The 15713-nt window shown below is 45.3% G+C and overlaps 1 protein-coding gene across 1 annotated transcript in view; it reads right to left on the reverse strand.

Annotated features, from left to right (window-relative positions):
• Positions 1–2844: 2844 nt before the first annotated feature.
• Positions 2845–15713, reverse strand: part of LOC132346318 (liprin-alpha-1-like) — a 29582-nt gene continuing 16713 nt past the window's right edge. The window contains exon 6 of the mRNA XM_059890729.1: positions 2845–2993. The gene's annotated coding sequence lies outside the window, so the exon portion shown is untranslated. The remainder of the gene's footprint in view (positions 2994–15713) is intronic.

A 15713-nucleotide genomic window follows, 5' to 3' on the forward strand; every position in this document is an offset into this window, starting at 1 on the left:
ATAAGATCCCACATGCCATGGAGCAACTAAGCCAACAAGCTGCAACTAGAGTCCACAACGAAGATCCCTCGTGTGGAAACTAGGACCCGACATAACCAAATAGATAAATAAATACTAAATATTTTTGAAAAGCCAGCCTGGCCTCAAATGATTTCAAGAGGTCCCTAAACCCCCGAGTATTCCCCTGCCTTCTTCTAAAGCCTGAAACTTCTTTAATGAGGGGGAAAAGAAACCTATTTAATTCCATTTAATTCTATTAAATTCCTATTTAATTCTGTACTATCAAAGAGAAATATCTGATGATTTTGGAAAAGCTGGTGCACAGTGCTCCCATGTTACCAGGTGACTGTGGAAGCATACGGTTGATGTCTGGACTTTGCTCCATCACAAGGGAAGGGGAGCACACATTTCAAGAAGATAGGTGGGTCACTGAGTCAGAAGGAGCAAAGGCGGCTATCAGACGGCACTCATCCTGGCTCAGCTGCCTCTGCCTGTTTGGCGCAGGACAGGGCAGCTGTCTGCCGTGTGGTGTACATGTTGTGTGACTGAAACCAGGCAATTCCCATACACTAACCATGATGGTCACACAAGGAAATTTAGCAGTGACCGGGCACCTTGGACACTCACTGATCAGCCACGCTACGCTGAATCCTCACCTTCTGTACCATCTGCATTAAAGCGAGAAGGGAGCTCTCTAGAAGACTCACTTTGAAAGAAAGGCTAAAGGAAATTCTTCAGATTCAAAGAGAATAATAATACCAGAGGGAAACAAATTTCAAGAATAAAGGAAGAGCAATAGAAATGGCAAATAACTATGTAAAGATGAGTCTTATGGTTTTTTGGTCTGTGCCATCCAACGTGTGGGATCTTAGTTCCCTGACCAGGGGTGGAATCCTTGCCCACTGCAGTGGGAGCTCCTAGTCTTAATCACTGGACTGCCAGGGAGTCCCTAATTTTAAAGAAGTGGCCAAAGCAGTCAGCTTTTTATACTTCTTATTTAAGAAATATCTATTTTTATGTATTTATGTAGCTGTGCCAGGTCTTAGTTGTGGCACTTGGGACCTTCCATCTTCATTGCAGCACGTGGGATCTAGTTCCCCGACCAGGGATCAAACCCAGGCCCCGTGCACTGGGAGCACAGAGTCCTAGCCGCTGGACCACCAGGGAAGTCCCGAGACTATTCTGTATGTATATATGATGTATATATGTATGACAGCAGAAAGCAAAATTTCTAACACTGTCTGAAGCAGTTTTTGATGCACGAAGATGTAGCACTAAGTGGTAGTGTGGCTTCTGTGTTCACCTTGACGTGGCACAATCTTATTTCCAAGCAGACAGAGAAAAGCTAAATATGAATACTATAATCTCCAGAGCAACCACTAAAATACAGAGATACATAGGGGAAAACATCAATATTGAACACTAAGAATATAATCATCAATACAGTCGATAATAATGTAGGCAAATATAGTCAGTAATAAAGTAATACCTTTCATGGTGACAGATGGTAACTAGATTTACGGCGATCATTTTGAAATGTATAGAAATGTCAAATCACTATGCTGTGCACCGGGGAACTAACAGAGTGCTGTAGTCTTTACTGGAGGTACGCAGAGGGGTGTTGGGACGGGAATTGGAAGAATCTGGTCAAAGGGTACAAACTTCCAGAGCACCACCCAGCCGGGTCAGGCAGCCGGCCGGGGAGACCCGGCCCTCCCGGCCTCTGCACCCAGACCCAGATCTAGAAGGAGCCCCAGGGCCGAAACACCCTCTGCGCGCCCGCCACCGGCCCACCGGAGCCGCGAGCCCGAAACACCGAGGGGCACCCGGTGAGCCCGGCTCCCGCCGCCAGCCCGCCGGCCTGTGTCCAGGTGCTTCCTCCCGTCCACAGGCTCGCAAGAGACATGCGCTCCTGCAGGCGATCCAAGCGCTCCAGAAGGGCACGCGCCTGCTGCCAAGAAAGACCCCCTTCAGCCGCCTGCAACTCTCTCATCCAACCAGCCTCCCGTCCCTTCCCCTGCCCCGAGAAACTGTCTCCTCCTCTCGCACCGCCGAGACCAGGAGAGCTGTGCCCGCTGTCTCTAAGCTCCCTGGAGCTGACATTAGCCACCAATTAGGTCCCAAGAGTAAAAGCCAGGAAAGAAGAACAGATGTGAAGATTCACAGAGACTCGCGGAGAGAGTCTATCTTCTCCTGAGTCTCCTTTTCCTCTCCACTCCTCCCCCCATCCCCACTCCTTCACCAGCAAGAGAAATACGTGTTAAATTCACTCATGGTGTGGACTTCAGTTGGCAAACCCAGGCCCTGTTGGCCCTGCAAGAGGCAACAGAAACGTTTCTAGTTCGTCTCTTCGAGGATGCCGGTCTCCTCTCCTTACACGCCAGCCGCATCACGCTCTCCTCAAAGGAATCTCAGCTGGCCCAGAGGATCAGAGGCATTCAAGGGCACCGCTGGGCTCCGGGCACCCGCCTGTGTCTCTGGTGGATACCAGAGCCCCTGCCCATGGCTAGGACCAGATCCATGGGGTACAAGGTGTTGCTTGCACTTGCTGTCTCTGAGCAGAGTGTGTGAGTTGCTTTCATAGTTAGTTTTTTTGAGAAGGAGAAGACTGCATGGCTTTCCTCTGTACCAGAGGTAAAATATGAGAGAATCAAGGTATTCCAGAAATCCTGAGAATAATTTTCAGATGAAGATACTCTAAGGTTGACTTCGCTTTTCAAATTATTCATATGACTGTTTGATGATTTGGAAAACATCAGATTTTCTAGGTTATAGGAGAAAATGACATTTACTGATTATTTTAAATCCTCTTGTACCATTTAAATGTTTTACCATATGTATATTTACTTTTATTTAAAACATGATGGAACAAATAAGAGAAGACCACTCCAGTCAGTTGCATGGAAGAGCCTGGTGCATCCAGGATACAAATATCTGTCCCTCAGATTGACTTCATCATTAGTGGCAGAAGCAAGTTCCTGTGTGCACTGTGCCTGTCAACAGATCAAAAATTCAATTGAGATGAAAACAGAAAATTGTTAAGGTCTGATGTTTTACCACACAATTGCACTTATCTCACACACTAGTAAAGTAATGCTCAGAATTCTCCAAGCCAGGCTTCAGCAATATATGAACCGTGAACTTCCTGATGTTCAAGCTGGTTTTAGAAAAGGCAGAGGAACCAGAGATCAAATTGCCAACATCCGCTGGATCATGGAAAAAGCAAGTGAGTTCCAGAAAAACATCTATTTCTGCTTTATTGACTATACCAAAGCCTTTGACTGTGTGGATCACAATAAACTGTGGAAAATTCTGAAAGAGATGGGAATGCCAGACCACCTGATCTGCTTCTTGAGAAATTTGTATGCAGATCAGAAAGCAACAGTTACAACTGGTGATGGAACAACAGACTGGTTCCAAATAGGAAAAGGAGTACATCAAGGCTGTATATTGTCACCCTGTTTATTTAACTTATATGCAGAGTACATCATGAGAAACTGGAAGAAACACAAGCTGGAATCAAGATTGCTGGGAGAAATATCAATAACCTCAGATACGCAGATGACACCACCCTTATGGTAGAAAGTGAAGAGGAACTAAAAAGCCCCTTGATAAAAGTGAAAGCAGAGAGCGAAAAAGTTGGCTTAAAGCTCAACATTCAGAAAACGAAGATCATGGCATCCAGTCCCATCACTTCATGGGAAATAGATGAGGAAACAGTGGAAACAGTGTCAGACTTTATTTTTATGGGCTCCAAAATCACTGCAGATGGTGACTGCAGCCATGAAATTAAAAGACACTTAGTCCTAGGAAGGAAAGTTATGACCAACCTAGATAGCATATTCAAAAGCAGAGACATTACTTTGCCAACAAAGGTCCGTCTAGTCAAGGCTATGGTTTTTCCTGTGGTCATGTATGGATGTGAGAGTTGGACTGTGAACAAAGCTGAGCACCGAAAAATTGATGCTTTTGAACTGTGGTGTTGGAGAAGACTCTTGAGAGTCCCTTGGACTGCAAGGCGATCCAGCCAGTCCATTCTGAAGGAGATCAGCCCTGGGTGTTCTTTGGAAGGAGTGATGCTAAAGCTGAAACTCCAGTACTTTGGCCACCTCATGCGAAGAGTTGACTCATTGGAAAAGACTCTGATGCTGGGAGGGATTGGGGGCAGGAGGAGAAGGGGACGACGGAGGATGAGATGGCTGGATGGCATCACTGACTTGATGGACGTGAGTCTGGGTGAACTCTGGGAGTTGGTGATGGACAGGGAGGCCTGGCGTGCTGCGATTCATGGGGTTGCAAAGAGTCGAACACAACTGAGCAACTGATCTGATCTGATCTGATGTTTTACCTCCTTCTGGTAAACTCCTACCAAAGCCGTTCAGAAATTCCAACTTGTAAAATTTGATTCTTTTATTTGCAAACAATAGGTGTATCATAATTCATACTTCAGAATTCTTCATTCCAGGATTTTAAAGAGCCTTTTCAATGTTTTTACAGGTATTTTCATAACTTCCTTGTGGAGAGATAATAAAAATAACTCTTAATGAAAAAAAAATTTGAAGCAAACTTACTGTTATACAGAGATTATACTGTGTTCTTTGTGTGTTAGTGCTAATTTCTTCATTTGGTCCCTGTTTTCCAAGAGCCACAATTTAAACAACAGAATTGAGGGCTGTATTTTTGTCTCCAAAGGAGTGGAGTGTGAGCTGATAAAATCCTTGCCCTTCTTTTGTAACTGAAAGCAGTTTAAGAGACTTCCGGGGAAATAGGAAGTGCCACCAGAAGACTTTTGATATTGTGTGTGATGAAAATGATTAGTGAGGGTGGATATTAATAATGGTGCAGTCAGCCAACTGAATTCAAACTAAATGGAAGGACCAAGTTCTGTTGTTTAATACATTTTAACCCTTTGGAAAAACCTTTTCCTGTTCTACATCAACTCATTTTTATATAAACACTGGAATAAACCTTATCTATGAATACATTTTTTTAAAAAAAGGTACAACCTTATAGTTGTAAGATAAATAAAATAAGTACTAGGGATATAATCTACAACACAGTAAATACAATTAATAAACACTATTCTATGTTATATATGAAAATTGTTAAAGAGAGAGTGAAAAGGTTGGCTTAAAGCTCAACATTCAGAAAACGAAGATCATGGCATCCAGTCCCATCACTTCATGGGAAATAGATGGGGAAACAGTGGAAACAGTGTCAGACTTTCTTTTTGGGGGCTCCAAAATCACTGCAGATGGTGACTGCAGCCATGAAATTAAAAGACGCTTACTCCTTGGAAGAAAAGTTATGACCAACCTAGATAGCATATTCAAAAGCAGAGACATTACTTTGCCAACAAAGGTCCGTCTAGTCAAGGCTATGGTTTTCCAGTGGTCATGTATGGATGTGAGAGTTGGACTGTGAAGAAAGCTGAGCGCCGAAGAATTGATGCTTTTGAACTGTGGTGTTGGAGAAGACTTTTGAGAGTCCCTTGGATTGCAAGGAGATCCAACCAGTCCATTCTAAAGGAGATCAGCCCTGGGTGTTCTTTGGAAAGAATGATGCTAAAGTTGAAACTCCAGGACTTTGGCCACCTCATGCGAAGAGTTGACTCATTGGAAAAGACTCTGATGCTGGGAGGGATTGGGGGCAGGAGGAGAAGGGGACGACAGAGGATGAGATGGCTGGATGGCATCACTGACTCGATGGACGTGAGTTTGGGTGGATTCCGGGAGTTTGTGATGGACAGGGAGGCCTGGCGTGCTGCGATTCATGGGGTCAAAAAGAGTTGGACACGACTGAGCAACTGAACTGAACTGAACTGAATATTGAACAGGACCTTAAATGGCCAAAAAGACTCTGACAAAGACGAACACAGCTGGAGGCAGCTTCCTCTTCAACTTCAAACTACATCACAGAGCTGTAGTAACCACCACAATGAGGAACTGGCAAGAACACAGACACATGGACTCCAGGAAAGAATAGGAGCCCAGGAATGAACGCACATGTACGTGGTCAGTTCATGAAAATCAAACCAGGAATGAGCAAAGAGGAAAGGACAGTCTTCTCAAGAAACAGTGACAGGAAAACTGGCCACCTGCACTGAAGAACATCAGTGAAGGTCATCCTCTAGATCATCTAACAGAAATCGAACTGAAAACCCGCCATTTTGCACATGGAGCTCTTTCCCTCCCGAGTCCTCTGAGATGGACCTCCAGTCAGCACTCAGCTGGACACAGGAAACGTCTACTTCATCCTCATTTTTTTCTCTTGTAGTGCCTCCCTGCTGGCGAGCAGTGAGGCAACCCTGCTCCTCTCAGCCTGGACACAGCCCCGTTATCCAGGAGCCCGAGCCCTGATGGCCCTGAGGAGACAAAGCTCCCGCCAGCTGGTCACCAAGCCCAGTCTGAAGGCAAAGCGTCCTGCGCCCATGGGTCAGAGGGGGTTTTGGCGCCCCCTGCGAGCCACCAGAGAAGAGCGGGCATTCCCGCGCTCACAGACCTCAGAGGGCTCACCCAGAAGCAGCTCTGCTGTGAGTACTCAGACTGGAAGCCCAAACTGAAATGGAGCAGAATAGCTCCATGACCCTCCTCAAAACATGGCTAAGGAACAATCAGAGCCTGTATGGAATGCAGCCATAAAAAGGAACACATTTGAGTCCGTTTTAATGAATGGGATGAACCTAGAGCGTATTAAACAGGAAGTCAGTCAGAAAGAGAAAAACATGGAATCTAGAAGGATGGGTCTAACAAATCTGTTCACATAGCAGCAACGGAGATGCAGACATAGAGAAGAGACTTACAGACAAGGGTGGGGAACAAGAGGGAGAGGGTGAGATGAATGGAGAGAGCAGCATGGATGCATGTACACCAACATTTATAAATAGACAACCAGTGGGAATTTGCTGTATGATTCAGGGAACTCAAACTATGGAGAACACTGTGGGGATTCATTAAAAAACTGGAAATAGAACTGCCTTATGACCCAGCAATCCCACTGCTGGGCATATACACCGAGGAAACCAGAATTGAAAGAGACACGTGTACCCCAATGTTCATCACAGCACTGTTTATAATAGCCAGGACTTGGAAGCAACCTAGATGTCCATCAGCAGATGAATGGATAAGAAAGCTGTGGTACATATACACAAAGAAGTATTACTCAGCCATTAAAAGGAATGCATTTGAATCAGTTCTGATGAGATGGATGAAACTGGAGCCTATTATACAGAGTGAAGTAAGCCAGAAAGAAAAACACCAATACAGTATACTAACGCATATATATGGAATTTAGAAAGATGGTAATGATAACCCAGTATGCAAGACAGCAAAAGAGACACAGATGTATAGAAGAGTCTGCTGGACTCTGTGGGTGAGGGAGAGGGTGGGATGATTTGGGAGAATGGCATTGAAACATGTATAATATATATGAAACGAATCGCCAGTCCAAGTTCGATGCATGATACAGGATCCTTGGGGCTGGTGCCCTGGGATGACCCAGAGGGATGGTATGGGGAGGGAGGTGGGAGGGGGGTTCAGGATGGGGAACATGTGTATACCCGTGGTGGATTCATGTTGATGTATGGCAAAACCAATACAATATTGTAACGTAATTAGCCTCCAATTAAAATTTAAAAATTTATAATAAAAATAAATAAATAAAAAGGAAAAAAAGAGTGAGGGGACACACGTACACCTATGGTTAATTCCATGTGGGTGTATGACAAATCAAACCAATATTGTAAAGCAGTGATCAATCAACTAAAAATAAATAAAAGTTTAAAAGAAAAAAGATGAACAGAAACACAAACTTTGCAACTAACACTGTAATTCAATTTAAAAAACTATAAAACTTTATAAAACAACAAAAGATTTACATGACCTTTGGTCTGGTGATGAGTTCTAACACACAACAAAAAAGCCAACTTACCAAATTATGAATACAAATTATTTAAAACATTGACTTTTACAATTTTATACATTTACTCTGTGAAGGACCTTATTCGAGAGAACCAAAAGACAAACTGTTAAATGAACCACTGACCACCCACCCTTGCCGGGCAACAGAGAAGAGAAAACACTTTCAGGAGTCATCTTACAAGAGGAGGTCCTGGTAAGGAACAAGGAACTAATAAGCTACCACCAACCAGGATTCTGGAGAGGTCAAAAAGAGATGGAAGACTGTAGTCCAGAGGTCCTACCAACTTCCCAGGATCCTCCTCGCTGGAATCCATCTCAGCTGAGTGATGCGTGTGCCCCCAGGAAGGATCCCAATTCAGAATGACTGGCAAGAGACAAACCAGAAACTAACCCAATGACCATAAACCCTGAGATGGTGAGTGCTGGGGTCCAGCCCCGGCTGATCCAGGGTATTCGAAGGAGAGATGGCATCGGCGACGATCAGGAAACAACTGCTTAATTAAACGTTAATTAAAGATATAAAGAGTAATAGAATGAGGATAGCTCAGTGAGGAAATTCAGTGGAGAAAAGCGGCTGAAATAAGGATAGCTCAGTAGGAAAATTCAGTGAAGAAAAGAGGCTGAATAAAATTCCAAAGCAGGGAATTAACGTCACCTACGAAGGCCGCAGGCGTCCTCCCGTTCTCCCAAAGGAGAGAAGACACTAATGCCTCCCGGTCGGACCTTAGAAGCCCAGGCAAAATTAGTAGGCTTGATGAGCTTCCCCGCCTCAGAGGAAAAATTCAGCCAGAAGGTGAAAGAAAGAACGACATGGGGAGACCAAATTTCAGTGAACAAAAAGGGGCGTACTTTATTTTCCAAAGTAGTTTTATACCTTAAGTTGTGCATAGAGGATAATGGGGGAAGGGGTGGAGTCATGCAAGGACAGCAGTTCCTGGTTCTAATCGAAGCCAGGCTTTCAAACTTATCATATGCAAAAGTTCAGGTGATTTACATCATCTTCTGGCCAGGAGGCCTGTTAACATTTTAAGAAACTTATCTTTCTCTAAAGGTGATTATTCCAAAGTCAGACACCAGCCTCCAAAAAAGCATTGGACAAAGCTGCATTCCTATAGGGCAAAGGTGAGGTGGGCTCAATCAAGAAAAGAATTAACTCAAGGGTCCAAGGTTACAAACATTGAGGCTACTACTTACATTTCTATACACCCATTATATCAATCAATACACTGCCAAGGACACAGTAGGTAAGGGGTATGGAGACTTAGCAGCAAACATTGGCTCAATAAGTGAAAAACCCTTCACCAATACAATTTCTAATCAGTCTTTTAACTACTCAAAAGAATCTGTGTTTAGACAGTTTAGAACATCTCCTCCCTCTCACAGTTGGGAGGCTCTGAACAATCACATGTGGCCGAAAAAACTTATTCAGGCAGGCTAGAGGATTTCCAAAGGAGTTTGTAGGTTGAAACACTGTCACACCCAGGAATTATTAACTGGAGCTGTAAGCTAACTCTTTTTTCAGAGAGAGGTAGTGGGGGACAACCCCCCATAAAGTCAGAGGTGTAGGTGAAAGCACAAAGCAGAAAGTAGGCAGACTCTGGTTTTGGGGGTAGATGCTCGAGAATTTCCAGGGGGGCTCCTGAGGCTCGATCCCGCCTTTGTGTATGCCGAGCCTCCTTCCTCATGAGCTTTGCCACGGGCGGAGCTCGCTCCCTGCAGGTGAGCCAAGTGGCAGAGCAGTTCTCTCCATTTCCCTCACCCTCCTGCACTCCACCCCGGCTGCTGCTAAGTCACTTCAGTCGTGTCCGACTGTGTGTGACCCCATAGATGGAAGCCCACCAGGCTCCTCCATCCCTGGGATTCTCCAGGCAAGAAGATTGGAGTGGGATGTCATTTCCTTCTCCAGTGCATGGAAGTGAAAAGTGAAACTGAAGTCAGCAGTCCTTCCCAATGAAGTTTCTCGCTTGGACAGCACTCCTGTCCTCGGACAATTCATTTCCAAGTGTCATACGAGAAGCCACTCTCAAGCCCTGGAAGGGATCCCCCTTCCTTCATCAAAACCACAATCCAGGAGAAAATATCTTCCAAATGCTACATTGTAGAGAAGGAAATGGCACCCCCTCCAGTATTCTGGCCTCAGAAATCCCAAGGATGGAGGAGCTTGGTGGGCTACAGTCCAACAGCAGGGCATTTCTGAGGGGAGGAAACAGTCCCAGGGAAGCTGAGGTGCTCGCCAAAGGCCCCAGAGCTTTGGATGGCACAGCCAGAACTGTGGCTGAGGACTTCCAGTGGCCAGGCCTCTTGATCCTGGCCTCTCTCACCAGGTACATGTGTGGAAAACTAGAATCAAAAATATGCCTGAGCGCTTCCCTGGTGGCTCCGTGGTAAAGAATCCGCCTGCCAGTGCTGGACATGCAGGTGTGATCCCTGCTTTGGGAAGATCCCACATGCTATGGAGCCCATGTGTCACAACTGCCGAGCCTGTGCTCTAGATCCTGGAAGACACAATGCCAAGCTCACATACTGCAACCACTGAAGCCTGTGAGCCTGTGCCCCACAACAAGAGGAGCCACTGCAGTGAGAAGCCCGCACACCACTAGTTATGGCCCACGCTCACCTGAACTAGAGAAAAGCCTATACACGAAGACCCCACACAGCCAAAAATAAATACAATTGTTTTCCTAAAAAATGCATATCTGACAAAGAATCTGTACTCAAATTGTCCAAGAACACTAGAGAAAACAAGCCCATTCATAATTGGTTGGTAAAGATTGAAATAGACACCTGGCCACGGAGAGTATACTGATAGTAAACTATCCTACAGAAACATACTCAAGATACTGGTGGGATGCATGCACAGCCCCCTTTGGAAGACAGTCTGACAGTTTTTTCAGCAACCACATGGGACAAGCACTGAATTCTATACATGACAAGTGATGGAAGCCAGGTGTGTTACCATTGGAATGGGAAGTTACGGAGAAACAAAAGGAAAGGTTACAAGATCCACGGAGATATCATCACAAACTACCTTTAACTGAATGTGTTCAAAGGTAAGCTGGAATACCTGTATATATTTCCGAGTATTGTCAGCTGAGCATCTTTAGCTCCTACATGTATGTTTTTCATATCATTCTCTAATGAAAGGGAACAGGAAATGTTCCTGGTGGTCTGATGGTAAAGGATCTACCTACCAATGCAGGGAACATGGGTTCGATCCCTGGTGCTACAAGATTCCACATGCCCAGGGGCAACTAAGGCCCCATACAACTACTGGAGTACTTGCATGCTCCAGAGCCCAAGTTCTGCAACCAAACTGCTGCAATGAAAAGCCATGGCACGGCAACTAGAGGGCAGCTTCTGCTCACTACAACTAGACATCTAGCAACAAAGACCCAGCATAGTCAAAAATAATTCAATGTTTTTTAAAAAAGGGCAGAAATTCTTTGAATAAATGACAGAGATTAGGGGTGAAGCAGTAAATATATGAGCCAGGATAATCTTAAAGTATGAGAAAGTAAAGAAAGTAAAGACAACCATCAAGCTGTCCCAACTGATAAAAATGAATGATTACACAGTTTTATCTGTATACACTAGCAAATAATAATCTGAAAAGGAATTTAAAAAAACAATTCCCTTTCAATAATGTCAACATTAATAAAATACTTTTCCATGGATGTAACAAGGATGAGAAGACTGGCACACTGGAAATTATACATGATTGCTGAAAAATATCCTGAAGACATGTACAGATATCCCATAGTGAAGGAAAGACTTAAGATGGCAATACCATGGAATGCATCTTCAATCTGAAATGAAGATCCAATATGACTTGATCACTCAGAGCTTTTGTGTCATAAAGTTTTATTAAAGTATAAAAGAGAAGGAGAAAGCTGCTGACACAGACTTCAGATGGGGGCAGTAAGAGTACCCCCTTCTGCTCTTTAGCCAGATGTTATACAGCCACTAGCAGTCTGCTAAGGAAAGAAAGGCAATGTCTCAGAGAATGGCACCAGGCCCCTCACCCACAATATGCATTGAGATAACATTGGCAGCAGGTGAGTCATCCCAGGCCATAAAATGATTGACATGAATCTTGAAGAAAGGCAGATTTCCAGGCAAATATATTGTTTCATTAACATAGATTAGGAGAACAAGGTATGAGTAAGACATACTGGTTTGTCAAGTCGGTTCTGAGCCTTTAGGGGGAACCGACCTGAAGCCAGAGTCTAGTGAAAATACATAGTATATTAACATAGCTTAAGACAAACATTTCCTTATGAAAAAATGCATTGCTTAGCTCAAAGTTTGAGAAAAGTTAAGCTCAGGTGGAGCCAGGAATCGTCATGGCAACACAGAATTTTCAGAGAAATCTCCTTTTAAATTTGTATGGAAAAGGGGAAAAAATGTAACACTAGTTTGTTTCCCCCGGCTGCTTAAGAGAGAGAGAAAAAACATCTGACACTTGCAGCCTATTCCCTCTGTCTGAAGACCCCCGGCCTTCCTGCCTGTTACCCTCTCAGGGCCTTTAGGAAGCAATACACAAGCTGACCCTAACATACACGTGGAATGACAAGGGACTCCAAAGAGCCAGAAAAATCATGTGAGTCGGCAGTTCTAAGGTCCTCTGGTATGCTGTGGTAAGTCGCTTCAGTCACATCTGACTATCAGAGCCTGCCACATTCCTCTGTCCATGGGAATTTTCCAGGCAAGAATACTGGAGTGGGTTGCCATGCCCTCCTCCAGGGGATCTTCCCAACTCAGGGATCGGATTCCTGCATTGGCAGGTAGGTTCTTTACCACTAGCACCACCTGGGGCAAAAGTACCTAAACGGAGATCAGGGAAACCCAGTTAGGAGAAGAGACTCAAAGGAAAGGAAGTGAGGGAAGGTGACTCTTAATCACACTCAGAGAAGCCCTGCAGGTAGTTCTGCAGATGGAAGAGGAGGAGGAAGCAGGCTGGAGCTGTGTAGAAGATGAAAGAGGAAACTAATGCAGGGGCCCCCAACCTCTAGGATCTAACGCCTGATGATCTGAGGTGGTGCTGATGAAATCATACTAGAAATAAGTGTTCAGTCACTCAGCCATGTCCAGCCCTTTGTAGCCCACCAGGCTCCTCAGACCATTGAATTCTTCAGGCAAGAATACTGGAGTGAGCTGTCATTTCCTTCTCCAGGAGATCTTCCTGACCCAGGGATTGAACCCGGGTCTTCTGCACTGCAGGCAGACTTTTTACCAACGGAGCCACCAGGGAACAGAAATAGAAACAGAGTGCACAAAAAATGGACTGCACTTGAAACATCCCAAAACCTTCCACCACCCCTGTCTGTCAAAAAATTTGTCTTCCAAAAACACTCCCGAGGTCAAGGAAGGAACTTCAAGTGTACTCGACTGTCACAGGTTGCTGGCTTAGGGAGATGCTGAAGCAGGGGTGTCCCAAGACGTAGAACCTCCCTTGCATGGGGTCCTCAACAGACCTCCAATAGCTTTGGTGATTAAGGGAGAGATTTGTTTCATTTTTTTTTAAATATCCTTGTGGGGTAAACTTAAAACTTAGCAATTCTCTTACAGTCTTCCTAATAAAATGTTTTCTTTCTTTACTGATCTGTGAAGTACCAACTGTGACAATCACTGTTCTAATATACCTCATAGTGTTGCTGACACTATGGATATAATTATGTGAAATTGAACTTTTAAATAAAAATAATGAAGCATCTGCCCTGTGCCCAGCACTTTCCAAGGGTTAGGGAGTACAATGAAAATACTCCATAAGATGCACAGCTGGTAGGCACATTCTTTAAAAAAGCCTTTTACATTTCCACCAATAGTTTATTCTCAATGTCAACACTTGCCACTTAATGACCATGCTGGGTAGGAAGCTCATTAAAAAACCAGGGGCCAGGGTTCCTGGAAGGATATCCCATTCTCCCTTGGACAGTCCTCCACCCTCTCTGGCTTTGTTTCCTCATCTGCAAACTCATGGACAACTGACTATAATTCATCCCTGGAACCCAAGCCTATTGAGGGGGAGGGGAAATATTACTCCAAGGCCTGGATGAGAGACCAGATTGAAAGAAAAATATGGCATTGCTGGTTTTCAGTCAAACAGACAGATACAATGAAGGAAGGAGCCCCTGGCCCTGCGGGATTTGCCTAGGGGTCTAGTCTGGGAAATTCTTACACATCAGGAGATGGCTCCAAGCTGGATTTCCACCAACAAGAACATCCATGCAAAGGACAAGCCTGCAGAGCTCTGTGCCCATCAGCCACAGGAAGAGACTGCCTCCCGACAGCCAGCAGCATTTACAAGTGACCTCCTAAGGCCTTCACCAAACTACAGGGGCACCTCTGGGTTTTCTGTTTCCCTCACTTTTCTGACTCTTTTCTTTAAAAAACGCACATTTCTTCATAGAATGCCACAGTGGAAGGAAAATAGGCCTTCAATTTTTAGACCTCAATTTGCAAAAAACTTGGAGCTTGTTTGTTGTTGTTGTTGTTGTTTTAATTAAAGCACCACATAATTTAAAGTTTTTACACGTTCTAATTATTTAGTTCAAAAACACCAAACTTATTGCACAGGGTCCCCATGGAAAAGCCCCCTCTCAGCAGGACAGCCACAGATTCCACCATGAAAGGGCAGCAAGGTGCCCTCCTCCCTTCTTTTCTGCCTGGGTGGCCACCAGATCTTTAAATCCATGCACCTTACTAAGTTTCTAGGGTGCAACTAGTGGACCCTTCCCTTTCCCATCCCAGCAGGTGGTCAAGGGCCCACTGGACGGCAAAGTGCCAGAAGCAGGGCTGGGCCAGCTGGCCAGAGTAAGGGTTGAAGTCCCTGCAGGTAAAATCACCAGGCAGGATAAATCCCTTGGACTTCCAGCAGGCACTAGGCTACTTGGGAGAACCGTGAGGGTCTGAACTTTATGCGAAGGGGTAAAGCAGTAAAGGCCTTGACCCCAAAGGTGAGGCCTTTCCGCGACCACTAGGTTAAGGGGCTCCAAGACGGTGCCAACAGAGAGGGCGGAAAACGTGGTTCCCTGCTCCACCGAGTCCTAGTTCCCTTACCTGTGGTCCGCACCCCTCAACTCTGCTCACTGGATGCCGATGGATGGGGACCCAGGAGCACAGAAATGGACGTTCCCAGCTGCAATGGCGACCCCTGAGAGCACAGTTGGGAGCCCCCCCAACCACGCGACGCTCAGGTTCGTCCCACCCCCGGCGCGCTCACGGTGTGCCACGCCCCAGATGCCTGCGTTCGCCCTGCCCCCTACGCCCGCCACCCGGGTTCGCCCAGCCCCCGGGGTGCTGCTGGTGGGCCGCCCCCAGACCAACACGCGCTCTCAGTACTTCCCGCCCCAACGCCCAATTCCAGGAGAGGCCCGCGGGCCTCACTACTGCCACCAGGTGAAACACAAGGACAAGCAAATCCACCCCTCAGAGACAATCCAAGCTTTTTATCAGCTGATCTATGATTCAGGGATAAAACTCTGACTACAGAAAGGAAAGATGACCTGACCTAGGACGGACATGATATTCTATAGAATCAGACAAAATTGGTTACAAGGAAACTTCCTTTTTTCTTGGAAACCCTAAAGCTGGTTCTTTTGCATATGCAATTAAAAACAATTAGCTTGTTACAAAGGCCTGCCTAGGACAACGCTTGAAGTTAACCCTTGCCACAGAATTCAACAACTTCCCTGGTGGCTCAGACAGTAAAGCGTCTGCCTACAATGCCGGAGATATGGGTCCAATCCCTGGGTCGGGAAGATCTCCTGGAGAAAGGAATGGCAACCCACTCCA

Source organism: Bos taurus, chromosome 10, assembly GCF_002263795.3.
Source record: "Bos taurus isolate L1 Dominette 01449 registration number 42190680 breed Hereford chromosome 10, ARS-UCD2.0, whole genome shotgun sequence".
Classification (NCBI taxonomy): Eukaryota; Metazoa; Chordata; class Mammalia; order Artiodactyla; family Bovidae; genus Bos; species Bos taurus.